At 35.7% G+C, this 14,713-nt stretch overlaps 1 pseudogene; it reads right to left on the bottom strand.

The window, feature by feature from the left end:
• Window positions 1-12,079: 12,079 nt before the first annotated feature.
• LOC116599716 overlaps window positions 12,080-14,713 on the bottom strand; it is a 58,707-nt pseudogene continuing 56,073 nt past the window's right edge.

The raw sequence follows: 14,713 nt of genomic DNA on the forward strand, positions 1-14,713 counted from the left end.
TTTTATTTTCTGGTTTTGATGACATTTATTCTATTTTCTTGTCTGATAGCTGTGGCTAGTACTTCCAGTACTATGTTGAATAAAAGTGGTGAAAATGAACCTTGTTTTATTCCTGACATTAGGAGAAAAGTTCTTTTTCCCTGTTACAGGTGATGTTAGCTGTGGATTTTTCATATATATGTGTGTGTGGGGGGGGGTGTTCCCTCCTAATTCACTGATAATTTTTAAAAAATATTTTATTAATTTATTTGACAGAGAAAGACAGAAAATAAGCAGGGGGAGTAGCAGGCAGAGGCAGAGGGAGAAGCAGACTCCTTGCTGAGCAAGGAGCCAGATGCAGGACCTGATCCTAGGACCCCAGGATAATGACCCGAACCTTGAGCTGAAGACAGACACTTAGCAAACTGAGCCACCCAGCCATCACCATTGAGAATTTTTTACTATGAATTATGTTGTACTTTGTCAAGTATTTTTTGTCTTTATCCAATTGTTGTAGAATGGAAATGCTATCCTCATTGAATGAATTTGGAAGTTTTCCTTTCTCTTTTATTTTTTGGAATAGTTTCAGAACTATAGGTATTAACTCTTCTTTAAATGTTTGGTAGAATTCATCTGTGAAGCTATCTGGTCCTAGATTCTTGTGGTTGGGAAGTGTTTGACTGCTGATTCAATCTCATTGCTGGTAATTGGTCTGTTCAAATTCTTTATTCTTCCTGATTCGGTTTTGAAATATTATATGTCTGTAGGATTTATTCATTTTTTCTAGGTTGCCCAATTTATTGGCATATAATTTTTCATAATATTCTCTTATACTCCTTTGTATTTATATGGTGTTATTTCTCCTCTTTCATTTCTGATTTTGTTTATGAGTTTGGTTTGTTTTGTTTTGTTTTCTCTTTCTCTCTCTCTCTTTCTCAAAAGGTCTGGGTAAAGTTTTATCAGTTTTGTTGACCTTTTAGAATAAATATTTCCTGATTTCATTGACCTGTTCTATTGTTTGTGTGTGTGTGTGTTTTAGTTTCTATTTCATAGTTTCTACTGTAATCTTTAATATTTTCTTCATTCTCCTAGTTTTGTGTCTTGATTTTTTCTTTTTATAGCTTTTTTAGACATAACATTTGGTTGCTTCTTTGAGATTTTTCTTGCTTTTTGAGGTAGTCCTATATTGCTATAAACATCCCTCTTAAAATATCTTTTGCTGCATCCCAAAGATATTGGACAACTGCGTTTTCATTTTCAGTCTCCATGTATTTTTCATTCCTGTTTGATTTCTTTTTGTCCATTTGTTGCTTAATAGCATGTTATTTGAGCTCCATGTATTTGTGTTCTTTCCAGATATTTTCTTATGTTTGATTTCTAGTTTTGTATGTAGTGTTAAAAAAGTATTTAAATCATTCTTTGCATGTGGATATCTAGTTGTGCCAGTACCTTTTGTTGAACAAATTATTTCTTACACTGAATTGTCTTTAAACCTCACCAATCCATTTACCCTCAAAGTAATTATTGGTAGGTATGTACTTATTGTCATATTATTACTTGCTTTATAGTGTTTTTCCAGTTCTTCTCTGTTTCTTTCTTCTTTTACTATCTTCTTTCACAGTTTACTGGTTTTCTTAATGATATACTTGAACACTTTTTTTTTCTTTTTCTTTTCTTTTATTTTTTTTTCATATCTATTACTGGTTTTTGATTTGTGGTTACCATTAGGTTTATATGGAATATCTCATGCATGTAGCATTCTATATTAAGTTGATGATCGTTTAACTTTGAACTTATTCTTACTCCTCTCACCCCCATGTTTTAGGTATATGATACTACTTTACATTTACTATATTTACTGTATTTACATTTACTATATTTACATTTACTATACCTTTTATTTTGTGAATTCCATCACTGATTTTTATAAATATACTTAATTTTACTGCTTTTGTGTTTCTGCTTTTCTAATGCCTACCTATAGTCTTTCCACTCAAAAAGTCCACTTTTACATTTTTTGTAAAGCTCATTAGTGGTCATGAATTCTTATAGCTTTGTTTAAGAAATTCTTTATCTCTTCTTCTATTATGAATGTCTTGCTAGATAGAACATTCTTTTTTTTTTTTTAGATTTTATTCATTTATTTGACAGAAAGAGAGAGATCACAAGTAGGCAGAGAGGAAGGCAGAGAGAGAAGGGGAAGCAGGCTCTGAACTGAGCAGAGAGCCCAATGTGGGGCTCAATCCCAGGACCCTGAGATCATGACCTGAGCTGAAGGCAGAGGCTTAACCCACTGAGCCACTCAGATACCCCTGGATAGAGTATTCGTGACTCTGTTTTAGTTTTTGTTTGTTTGTTTGTTTCTTTCTTCACTTTGAATATATCATTCCATTAACTTTCGGCTTGCAAATTTTCTGCTGAAAAATCAGCTGATAGTTTTATGGAATTTGCTTTGGATCTGTTTTCTTTTCTCTTGCTGCTTTTAAAATTCTCTCTTTATCACTACTTTCTGACATTTTTATTACTACTTTTCTTGATATGGTCCTCCTTGGGTTGATTTTGTTGGAGGTTCTCTATGTCTCCTCTACCTGCATTTCTGTTTCCTTCTCCAGATTAAGGAAGTTGTCAGTCATAATTTTTTTTCAAATAAATTTTCTGCCTCTTTTCTCTCTCTTCTCCTAGGATCCGTATAATGCAAATATTATTATACTTAATGGTGGTGTTGAGTTCCCTACATGCATTTTCATTCATTATTTTTTTTCTCTCTCCATATCAGTTTGGTTGTTTTCTACTACTCCATCCTCTAGGTACTGATCCATTATTCTGTTTTCTGTAGTCTACTATTTACTCTGTCTAGTGTATTTTGAATTTGTTATTGAATTCTTCATTTTTGATAGTTTCTTTAGCATGTTTTCTATCTTTTTGTTGGGCATCTCACAGAAATCTTCCAGTCTTTTCTTTAGTCCCATGAATATCTTTATGATCACTACATTAAATACTGTATCAGGCATATTACTTATCTCTGTTTTGTTTAGCTCTCTTATTGTGATATTTTCCCACTATTCTTTCATTTGGGACATATTCCTCTGTCTCCTCATTTTGTCTAAATGTCTGCCTGTTTCTTTGTTTTAGGAATGTCAACTATGTCTCATGCTCTTGAAAATAATGGCCTTATGAAGAAGAGAGCCAGCAATGTTCTGCAGTACAATGTTCCCTATTCATCACAGGTCTTTTGATGGTGTTACATATGTGTACGGTGTGCACTGTATTGTCACTGAGCCCCTTTTTCTTTAGGTCCAGTCATCAGCAATGTCTCTATTTGTGTGGGCAACATCTGGTCCCTGTGTTGTCAATGGGAAATTCTGGGATCACCTTGGACTTGAATTGAGTCAGACCAGGAATTTGCCAGATATACAGTAGCACAAAACTGCAGGGTGTTTTCCTTGTGTTGTCCCCTAAGAAGCTTTTATTGGTGGGTCAGACCTGCAGTGAGACCACAGGTCTGCCCCTACCCACTGCTTGGACCACAGTAAAACTGGTGTTCATGGTTATCTTTTCCTGACTCCAGAACAGAAATCCCTTTAAGAGTTTGCCTGGCCTCTCTCAGGGTTTCTTGCATATAGACAGTACTGTGGAATCTCTTTGGAGGGACATATTGGTGAAGCAGAACTCCAGGGAATATGGGGTAAGGTGCATGGTGATAGTAATATTTGCACAAGTCTTTTATGAGAGGTGACCTGGAACAGCTTTAGAAAACTCCTGTTGCAGGACTGTAGGGAATAAGTCCACAAGAGAGTGTAGAGGTGAGGCATGCTGTAAGCTAGTTAGATGGAGAGTGTTGGTACTGTGCTCATTCCTGTAGATATCTATATGTATATGCTAGGGGTTGGGGAGAGAAATGACACCTACCAATCTCTTTGTTCCTAGAAAAGCCTTATAAAAGTTCCTTCCCTTCTAGCCAGTCTCTGAGAATAGTAAATAAATCTTCCTGTATGCCCCATGTGTTTTTCAGACTGATGCTTTTGTGCTGTATCTCTGTGAGACTGTTTATTGTGATGTCAGTTTAAGGGCAGGAACTCTTTCCTATACCCTCCTGGCTCTCCCAGAGAAAGACCAATGATTATTTTAAAGTTCTAAGTTTTAAGCTCCACTGATTTTAAGAACTTGAGAAATTCAGCCTCTCTGGTTTGCAAAGCCAAATGTTATGGGGGTTTATGATGCCTATGTGGATTTCCAGTGACTGGGTGCCTAAGGTCTGTTTATCTCTCTTCTCTATATCCTGGGTTCCCTACAGGTCGGTTTAGCTCCTGACCACATCTCTCCCCTTTCTGTCCTCTTTAGTGTGGCTTCTTTTGTACATTCAACTTGGTGTCTGTTCTGCAAGTCTGAAGGCCATTTCTGAGTTATTTACACTGATGTGGGTGTTATCTAGTTACAACCATGAATTGAGCAGAACTTACGGTCCTCCCACTCTTCCATCTTCCCCAGAAATCTGCTTTCATTACATCTGCTTTTCACATTGTAGAATAGCAATCCACCACAAAACCATTTGGAGGTAGTTACTGTCCACCAAAAACTAACCTAAATTGCATATAGCAAAACTAGTTTTCTTTTGTTCTCGCAGATGGCATAAGATTGATTTAAAAACCTATGTAGTTTAGTGAGATATAGATGAATGAAGTAAGGGTTTGTTTTATAAGCCGAGAGGCAGAGATTGACAAGGTTCAGCAAATGATTGTGATGAGGTTAGCAATTAAAATTTAAAATGTCTCTATCTGGTTTAAAGATTAGGATAACACTGATACACAAGATTCCTATAATTTTCAAAAAAAAAAAAAAAGATTCCTATAATTTTCTAAGGCACTTATAATAGTTTCATTATTTTGAATAGTAAAAATCTTGTGCTAATAGGTTATTTTCTTCCTCAGGTTTTTCTACTCTTAAAATATTGTATCTGTTCATTTATTTAAATCTAGCTTTATTTAAATATGTGAGATTTAGGATTTTGAATTCTACATTATAAAAGTCTATACAACATAATAGCAAAAATGTCTAATGGAAAAAGGATTAAAATATATTATGTAGACAAATCTAAGGAACTTTAACTAAATGCTATCAGAAGGACATTCTTGAAATGGCTTAAGGGAATCTAGAATTCTGATATTAGAATTGTCTTTCTTTTTTAAAGATTTTATTTACTTGCATGAGAGTGAGAGAGAGCACAAACAGGAGGCAGAGAGAGAGAAGTTGGTTTCCAGCTGAGGGCCCTAGGACTATTACCTGAGCTAAAGGCAGATGTTTAACGACTAAGCCACTGAGGTGTCCTAGAATTGTCTTTCTTCTTGAAGCAATTACTTACTAGAATCAAGACAATAGACCAGATGATTCCAAATTTTAGAAAGTACTTTTAAATATACAACTGTTAACAAAACTATTTAGCTGTAAATTATATTTTATTGTTTGTATAATCTTGCTTAATAATTTGGTGAACCTCAAAAAATAATAACTTAACGAACCTCTTTATCCAAAATATATTTGTATGAACATGACTTTTAGAATGCAGTAGAATGAAGAAATATAAGAGGATGCAAAAAGTGTTCAATGTTAATGTCTCTTTATAGAGTGATTTAATGAGACAGTGAGATTTTGAAAGATCACATGTAGACACTCAGTTCATACAGTTTAACAAATGTATGATTTGCAGAGGTTAATTTCCCAAATCTCAATTTTATTATTTAGCTGTAATATTTGAATAATAAAACAGATGATCTTAGTTTTGTAAGATAAAACTTAATCAGCTTAGTCAGTTGTAATACTCCAGTATTAATTCCATACTTAGAGAACTGCCTACTATGATGTTGGCAATCTATTTAAACTTCTCCAGCCTAGGAAGTGTTGTATTATTTGTTTTAATTTAAGGTAAGCTATATTGTAGGGAAAGTGAGATATACACACCAAAATTTTATGCTTAAGGGTATTCAGTCAGATTTTTTTTAAAAATTCAAGGCTTTTGGCGGGGTTAATATGGTGGAGTAATAGAGGGACCCTGAGATTGCCTCATCTTTCAAACACAGATAGATCAACATCCAACTATTCTGAATAACTAGGAAAATGATTTAAGACTGTGAAAATAATCTGCATAGCTGGAAAGAGAGAACATGGCTGACATAAGTTTTGGAGTAGTGATTGGAGAAGAAAGCTTCAGAGCTGCAAATAGGATGGAACCCTTTTCCTGGAGCAGTCAGGGAGAGGGAGAGAGCACAGTGGGGTAGGGATCCCAAATTACATTGCACTGAGGAGATTCCCTGGGTCACACAGAGAGATCACTCCCCTTTCAGAAGTATATTTGAGAGAGCATATTTTCCCTCGCCAAGGAAAAAGGCCAGCTGGGAGTCATTAAGCGGCACTCAACAGTAGGGTCAAAAGTTTGTGCAGAGGGCAGAAAACCTCTTAACAGCTTTTCACTGTGAACCACAATAGACTTAGATCTCATTGGACCCACCCAGTGGCTGTTTTTCTGAGGCAGAACCGAGCAGAGGAAAACACACACACACACACACACACACACACACACAGGCAGACTGCAATTAACCTGGCCACCGCTTTCTGCTATCTGCCACAGTAGATTCAAGCTTCTGTGCAACTGTTTTTCTCAGACAGAATGGGGTAGATACTGAGTCATTCATAGATGTAAGATAACCTGATTTCAAGTTTCATTAAGCATTACAATAAATTTTAGCCTCCATATATAAACTGTGTGGCTGCTTTTCTGGGACAGGACTATGCTGGTCATGCTGTAAAGCTCTCCTCTGTGGAAAGGGAGTGGATTTGTGCCTTGCCATGCCCTTTAAAACTTGGAGTTTTGAATCCCAGCAACCAGGCAGAGATAAAATATAGGAGATCTGTGGCCCCACACATGCTGATGGTCCAGGCACAGACAGGGTAAGGAAGTGATGAAAGCCCAGGACATAGGAAATTTTTCACTTTTCTGTGAGGACCTCCTGAACAGTGATGGTCAAAGGTTCCCCTCCCTTGGGTAAGAGTGTGGGGTGACACCATATTATTCCTCCTCCACCAACACAAACTACCCATCCCTTCCAACATCTTCAGACTTCAGATAGAAATCAGTCCCCCCAGTGGAGGCTGGAGTGCCCTACACTAAACCCTATTGTCCTGCACCTGGAAAGGACAACTATGAGAGGACAATTCAACTTGTGAGAGACAGCCCAGCAGGCCTTTCCTTCAGAAGATCAACACAGGCCCCTAAATGTACCAATTCTACAGATCAAAGAATGCTTCAAACTGTCAGCTTCAGGTGAAAATAGGTGGGGCTTTCTTCTTCTTTTCTTCTTCTCTTCTTCTTCTTATTCTTCTTATCTTTTTGTATCAGGGTTACAATTTTTTGTCCATTTCTTGGTTTGCTTGTTTTCTTCTCTTATTTTTTGAATCAAGCTTCTTTTTTTTTTCCTCTTTTCTTCTTTTGTTACTCTTTTTATCCTTCTTTCTTATGCTTTGGAATCAGGCTTATAGTTTGTTTTTTTTTTTTTTGTTGTTGTTGTTGTTGTTTGTTTGTCTGTTTGTTTGCATTTTTGTTCTTCTTTTCCCTTTCTCCTGCTTTGGATCAGGATTTTTCTCTTTTTAATTTTTTTCCCCTTTTACACGTTTATTTTAACAGACAAATCAAAGCACGTCTAGTTAAAGGTCCAAATACTCCCCACTATAAGCAAAGAGGAACTCTGTAGAGGATGGGCCAGAGGGAAAGAGCTGTCAAAATGCAACAGAAGAGTGTACACAGCACACACTAGAAACACTTTCTGAAGTTTTTGTTGTTACAGTTGTTTTTCTTTTCCTTTATTCCTATCTTGTCTGGACACAATGTGAGATGAAGAAATTCACACCAAAGAAAGAACAGGAGCTAGTACTCAACTGCCAGGGATTTAATCAATATGAATATAAATAAGATCTCTGAACTAGAATTTAAAACAATGATTGTAAAGATACTAGGTGGACTTGAGAAAGCATAGAAGACCCTAGAGAATCCCTTATTATAGAGATGAAAGAACTAGTATCTAGACAGGGTGAAATTAAAAATGTTATTATTGAGATGCAGGCCAAAGTAAAGGCCATAAAAATTAGGATGAATGAAGCAGAATCAATGATATAGAAGAGAAAATGAAGGAAAATAAGGAAGCCAGAGAGAAAAGGGAAATAAAACTCTTAAATCATGAGGATAGAATGGAGGAAGTCAACAATTTCATAAAGTGAAGTAATATCTGTATTATTGGGGTTCCAGAATATGCAGAGCATATGAAAGGGGCAGAAAGTTTATTTAAACAATTACAGTTGAGACCTTCCCTAATCTGGTAAAAGAAAGAATCATTCAAGTCCAGGAGGCACAGAGAAACACCCTCAAAATCAAGAAAAATAGATCAACACCTTGACATATTACAGTGAAGCCTGCAGATTACAAAGAAAAAAACCTGAAAGTACCACAGGATAAGAAGTCATTAACCTACAAGTGTAGACACATAAACCTGGCAACAAATCTGTGCACAGTGGACAGGCAGGCCAGGAAGGATTGGAATGACTTATTCAATGCACTAGATTGGGGAAAAAATGCAAACAAAATATTTTATCCAGCAAAGCTGCCAGTCAGAATAGAAAGAGAGAGTTTCCAGGACAAACAAAAACTATAGGAATATGTGAACACTGAAGCAGCTCTTAAAGAAATATTAAAGGGGATCTTTTGAGCAGAGAAAGAGACCAAAAGTAAAATAGACCAGAAAGGAACAGAAAGAATCTACAGGAACAGACACTTTACAGGTAGTACAGTGGCACTAAATTCATATCTTTCAATAATTGTTTTTAATGTAAATGGACTAAATGCTCTAATCAAAAGACATAGGATATAAAAATGCATTAAAAAATCCATTAATATGCTACTTAGAAGAGATGCATTTTAGACACAGACACCTCCAGATTGAAAGTGAGAGGCTGGAAAACCATGTATTGTGCTAATGGACATCAAAAGAAAGCTACAGTGGCCACCCTTATATTAGACAAACTAGATTTTAAACCAAAGACTGTAAGAAGAGATGAAGAAGGACATTATCATAATAAAGGGGTCTATCCAACCAGGAAATCTAACACTTATCAATAGTTATGTCCCTACCATGGGAGCAGCCAAATATAAAAACCAATTAATACCAAAATTAAAGAAACTCATTGATAATAATATAATAATAGTAAGAAACTTTAGCATCCCACTCACAGCAATAGACAGGTTATCTAAGCAGATGATCAACAAGGAAACAGGGCTTTGAGTGACACTCTGACCTGATGGACTACATGGATATATTCAGTGCATCCCATCTTAAAGCAACAGAATACACATTCTTCTTGAATGCACATGGAACATTCTCCAGAATAGATCACATAATGGGTCATAATTCAGGTCTCAACCAATACAAATAGATTGAAATCATATTGTGCATATTTTTAGACCACAAATCTATGAAACTTGAAGTTAATCATGAAAGGAAATTCGGAAGGACTATGAGTATATGGAAGTTAAAGAATGTCTTACAAAAGAAGGAATGGGTCGACCAGGAAATTAAAGAAGAATTTTTAAAAAATACATAGAGTTAAGTAAATGAAAACACAATACAGGCCTTCCTCAAGAAAGAAGAAAACCTTCAAATACACAACCTATTCTTACACCTTAAGGACCTGGAAAAAGAAGAGGAAATAGAGCTTAAACCCAGCAGGAGAAGAGAAATAATAAAGATTAAAGTGGAAATCAATGATATATTAATTTAAAACAAAACAAAATAAAAACAGTAGAACAGATCAATAAAACTAGGAGCTGGTTCTTTGAAATAATTAATAAGACTGATAACCCCCTAGCAAGACTTATCAAAAAGACAAGAGAATAGACCCAAATAAACAAAATCATGAATGAAGGAGGAGAGATCAAAACCAACACTGAAGAAATATAAACAATTATAAGAGAATATTACAAACAATTATATGATAAATTAAGCAATCTGTAAGAAGTGGATAAATTTCTAGAAATATTTAAACTACCAAAATCGAAACAAGAAGATAAAGAAAACCTGAATAGACCCATAACCAACAAAGATATTGAAACAGTAATCAAAAACCTCCCAACAAAAAGTCCAGGACCAGGTAGCTTCCGAAGGGAATTCTATCAAACATTCAAAGAATTAATATCTATTGTTTGAAAAATATTCCAAAAAATGGAAATGGAAAGAAAAAATCCAAATTAATTCTACATGGCCAACATCACCTTGATCCCAAAACCAAACAAAGACCTCACTAAAAAGGAGAATTGCAGACCAATATTCCTCATGAACATGGATGCTAAAATACTCACCAAAATACTAGCCAATAAGATCCAACGGTACATTAAATGGATTAATCAATGTGGTACACCACATTAATAGAAGAAAGGACGAGAACGATATGATCCTCTCATATAATGCCAAACAGCATTTGGCAAAATACAGCAAGCTTTCATCATAAAAACCCTCCAGCATGTATGGATAGAGAAAATATAACTCAACATCATAAAAGCCATATACAAAAGTCCCATCACAAATACCATCCTCAACAAGGAAAAACTGAGAGCTTTTCCCCCAAAATCAAGAAGATGGGAGAGATGTTCACTCTCACCAGTGTTTATCAACATAGTACTGGATATCCTAGTCTCAACAATGAGACGACAAAAAGAAATAAAAGACATCCAAATCAGAAAAGAAGTCAAACTCCCACTCTTCACAGATGATATGATATATGTAGAAATCCAAAAGACTCCCCCTCAGAATTGCTAGAACTTACGCAGCAATTCAGCAGTGTGGCAGGATATAAAACCAAAGCACATAAATCAGTTGCAGTTCTGTACATTAACAATGTGACTGAAGAAAGAACAATGCCATTTACAATTGCACCAAACCACATAAGATACATAGGAACAGATCTAATCAAAGACATAAAGAATCCGTACACTGATAACTCTAAAACACGCATGAAAGAAATTGAGGAAGACACAAAGAAATGGAAAAATATTTCATTCTAATGTATTGGAAGAACAAATATTATTAAAATGTCTATGCTACCCAATACAAGCTACACATTCTATACAATCCCTATCAAAATACCATCAGAATTTTTCACAGAGCTGGAACAAATAATCCTAAAATTTGTATGGAAACAGAAAAGATCCTGAATGGCCAAAGAAACTTTTTAATAGGAAAACCAAAACTGGTGGCATCACAAATCTGGACTTCAAGTTCTTTATAAAGCTGTGATCATCAAGACAGCATGGTTCTGACACAAAAACAGACACATTGATCAATGGAACATAATAGAGAACCAAGAAATGGACTCTCACTCTATGGTCAACTAATATGCGTACAAGTAGGGAACAATACCTAATGGAAAAAAAAAAAAAAAAAAAAACAGCCTCTTCAACAAATGTGTTGGGAAAATTGGACTACCACATGCAGAAGAATGGAAGTGGACCATTTTCTTACACCATACAGAAAAATAGACTCAAAATAGATGAAAGCCCTAAATGTGAGAAAGTAATCCATCAAAATCCTAAAGAAGAACCCAGGTAGCAACTTCTGTGACCTCAGCCACAGCATCTTCTTGCTATACTTGTCTCCAAAGACAAAGAAAAACAAAAGCAAAAATGAACTATTGAGGCTTCCTCAGGATAAAAAGCTTTTGTACAGCAAAGGAAATAGTCAACAAAACTAAAAGTCAACTTATGGAATGGAAAAGATATTTGAAAATGTCTTATTAGACAAAGAGCTAGTACATAAAACTTAGAGAGTGGAGTAGAGAGCAAGAGCTGCCACCACCACTGCAGCCTGTGCAACTCTTCCACTAAGGCTAATACTTTTTTTTTTTTTTTCATCACCAGTATCCCCCTTTAATAAAATGTGGAAGGTTGCATCTAGGCAAAGGGACAGGGAGTAAAATATGGCCATTTGCAAGCACAAAAAATCCTCTGTACTTGTCTAGGCCCTGGCAAAGGGGAAGGCAGGCAGGGCAGTAGCAGGCCTGGCCAGTCTTATTTGTAGAGGATATCCTGGTTTCCAGGCTGATAGAGGAGGTATACCTTTGGCTTGGAGCTCTCAGGAAAGATGTGTGGTTTGGTGGTGCAGCCCTTGTAAAGGTCCATGTACTCCACCAGGATGGAGACACAGAGGACTTGGGCCAGTGCAGTGATGTGAATGTGGTCACTCTCCTCATATATAGGCTCCACCTCCTGCTGAAAGAACTCCTTGATCCTCAATCCGTCAACTCTAAGAAGTGCTCAAAGAATTGCTTTCCCTCTGCAGGTAGCCTGAGGTGAGCAGCTGCATGTATACCACCAGGTATTCCGAGGTACTCTGGTCATTGAAGAAGGCCAGCAGGTTGGCTATGGAGATCTACTTCTATACTTGCTGGACCAGGTCCATGAGACTGTTGTGAAAATCCTCAGTGTGGACTCAGTGAAGCCCTGGGACACCAGGTCACTTTGGCAGACACCGCCTTAAATTACTGCAATTTCTTGCTGTCCATCCAGCAGTGCCTCCAACTGGGAGAACCCAAAAACTCAGTATATGTCATTTCAGTCAGGCCTGGTCTTGCTGATGTACTAGTACTTTTTGTGGAGGTCCTTGATCTCCTGTTGATAAATGTTATTTTTATGAACTTATCATACTCAACACTCAAAAACCAAAAATCCAGCCAAAAAATGGGCAGAAGACATGAACAGACATTTATCCAAAGAAGACAAACAAATGACCAACAGACACATGAAAAAATGCTAAACATCAGTTGGGATCTGGGAAATACAAGTCAAAAGCACAATGAGACATCACCTCACACCAGTCAGAAAGGCTAAAATTAATAACTCAGGAAACAATAGATATTGGGGAGGATGCAAAGAAAGGGGAAGCCTCTTATACTGTTGGTGGGAGTGCAACTGATACAGTGACTCTTGGAAAATAGTATGGAGGTTCCTCAGAAACTTAAAAATAGCAATTGCACAATTAGGCATTTATAGAAATGATACAAATTTAATGATTCAAAGGAACACATGCACCCCATGCTTATAGCAGCAATGTCTATAATAGCCAAAATAAGAAAAGAGCAGAGATATCTATGGACAGATGAATGGATAAAGAAGCCATCAAAAAGAATGAAATCTTGCCATTTGCAATGGTGTGGATAGAACTAGAGGATGCTAAGAGAAACTGTCAATCAAAGACAGACAAATACCACATTATTTCACTCATATGTGGAATTTAAGAAACAAAACAGATGAACATAGGGGAAGAGATGGGAAAATAAAATAAGATGAAAACAGAAAGGAAGGCAAACCATGATAGACTCTCAACTCTAGGAAAAAAATGAGGGTTATTGGAGTGTGGTGGGTGGGGAGGACTGGGCAATTGTGTGATTGGCATTAAGGAGAGCACCTGATGTAATGAGCATTGGGTGTTATATGCAACTGATAAATCACTGAATTCTCCCACTGAAATGAATAATAATAATAAAATAAAACATAGAAGAAAATTCAAAGATAGAGTTATTGGAAGTATTTGTCTTTATCTCTATGAATATACCTGCTAATTATTAATTACAGAAAAGTTCTCTTGATTAAACAGAGGACTATCTCCAAAGTAGTTTCCCATTCTTGAACAAAGTAACACATAAGAATCTCTCTCTCTCTCTTTTTTAATTCCTTCTGGGATGTTTCCTGATAATAGATTCCTAAACTTATCTGTGCTTACAGGCTGCCAGCTGTTATGGCAGAAAGTTATGGCCATAACTTATGGCCTCCAGAAAGTTCTTGATCTCCCTGTTATGAATCTTCCATTTAGTGTGATTGTTTTCTTAAAATAACAGATGTATAGACATAATTGATGCTATAGAGCAAATTATATGGTCATTTTGTATTTACTTCTTAATAAATATTTGTGTAGAAGAATTTTATGTAAGATTTGCTTTTATAATAATTTGAAAGAAAAATATGGAAGAAACTTAACTTCCATCTATATCCGTAGCTAATATTTGTGTCTTATTGAATAAGCCTAAGTCAGTTCTTGATTTGATCACATTGAATACAATTCATTTGGCTGCATTTTTGTTTCCTACCATAATATTAGATCTATAATTTCAGGAGACATCTTTTTTGCAGATCTAACACCTAGTATAGCATCAGACACATATCATAAACTCAGTTTATGTTTTAGATTAAATGGGATCATTATTATTTATGCAAAGAAAATGAAAAGTAAGGTTTCAACATTATTCTCTAATAATAATAGTGAATATGATATAGTGCCTAATATGTTACAGACATTTTTTCAGACGTTTTAAAGTTATTTTCTGATTTATTCATCCTCACCACCATCTCTCCCCATATAATTTATGTGTCTATATTCAAAAAATTTTGTGAGCTAAATTGCTTCAATCCAAGTGTATTTGATTGCCCAAACCATATTTTAATCTTATGTCCTTACTTCTTTTTTATTCATTTTGTCACCAAATTACCCAGTTACCTAAATTCAATGGGCTATAACAATAAGAAATTATTTTCATCATTTGTTTTCTTAACTATCATGTCGACCTGTTACCCAATGTGCAAGAAGATCATTTAATAATATCTTGAGCATATTCGAAAACTCACCTCTGTATCAGTTATTAAAAGTTC

This window comes from Mustela erminea, chromosome 9, assembly GCF_009829155.1.
Source record: "Mustela erminea isolate mMusErm1 chromosome 9, mMusErm1.Pri, whole genome shotgun sequence".
Taxonomy (NCBI): domain Eukaryota; kingdom Metazoa; phylum Chordata; class Mammalia; order Carnivora; family Mustelidae; genus Mustela; species Mustela erminea.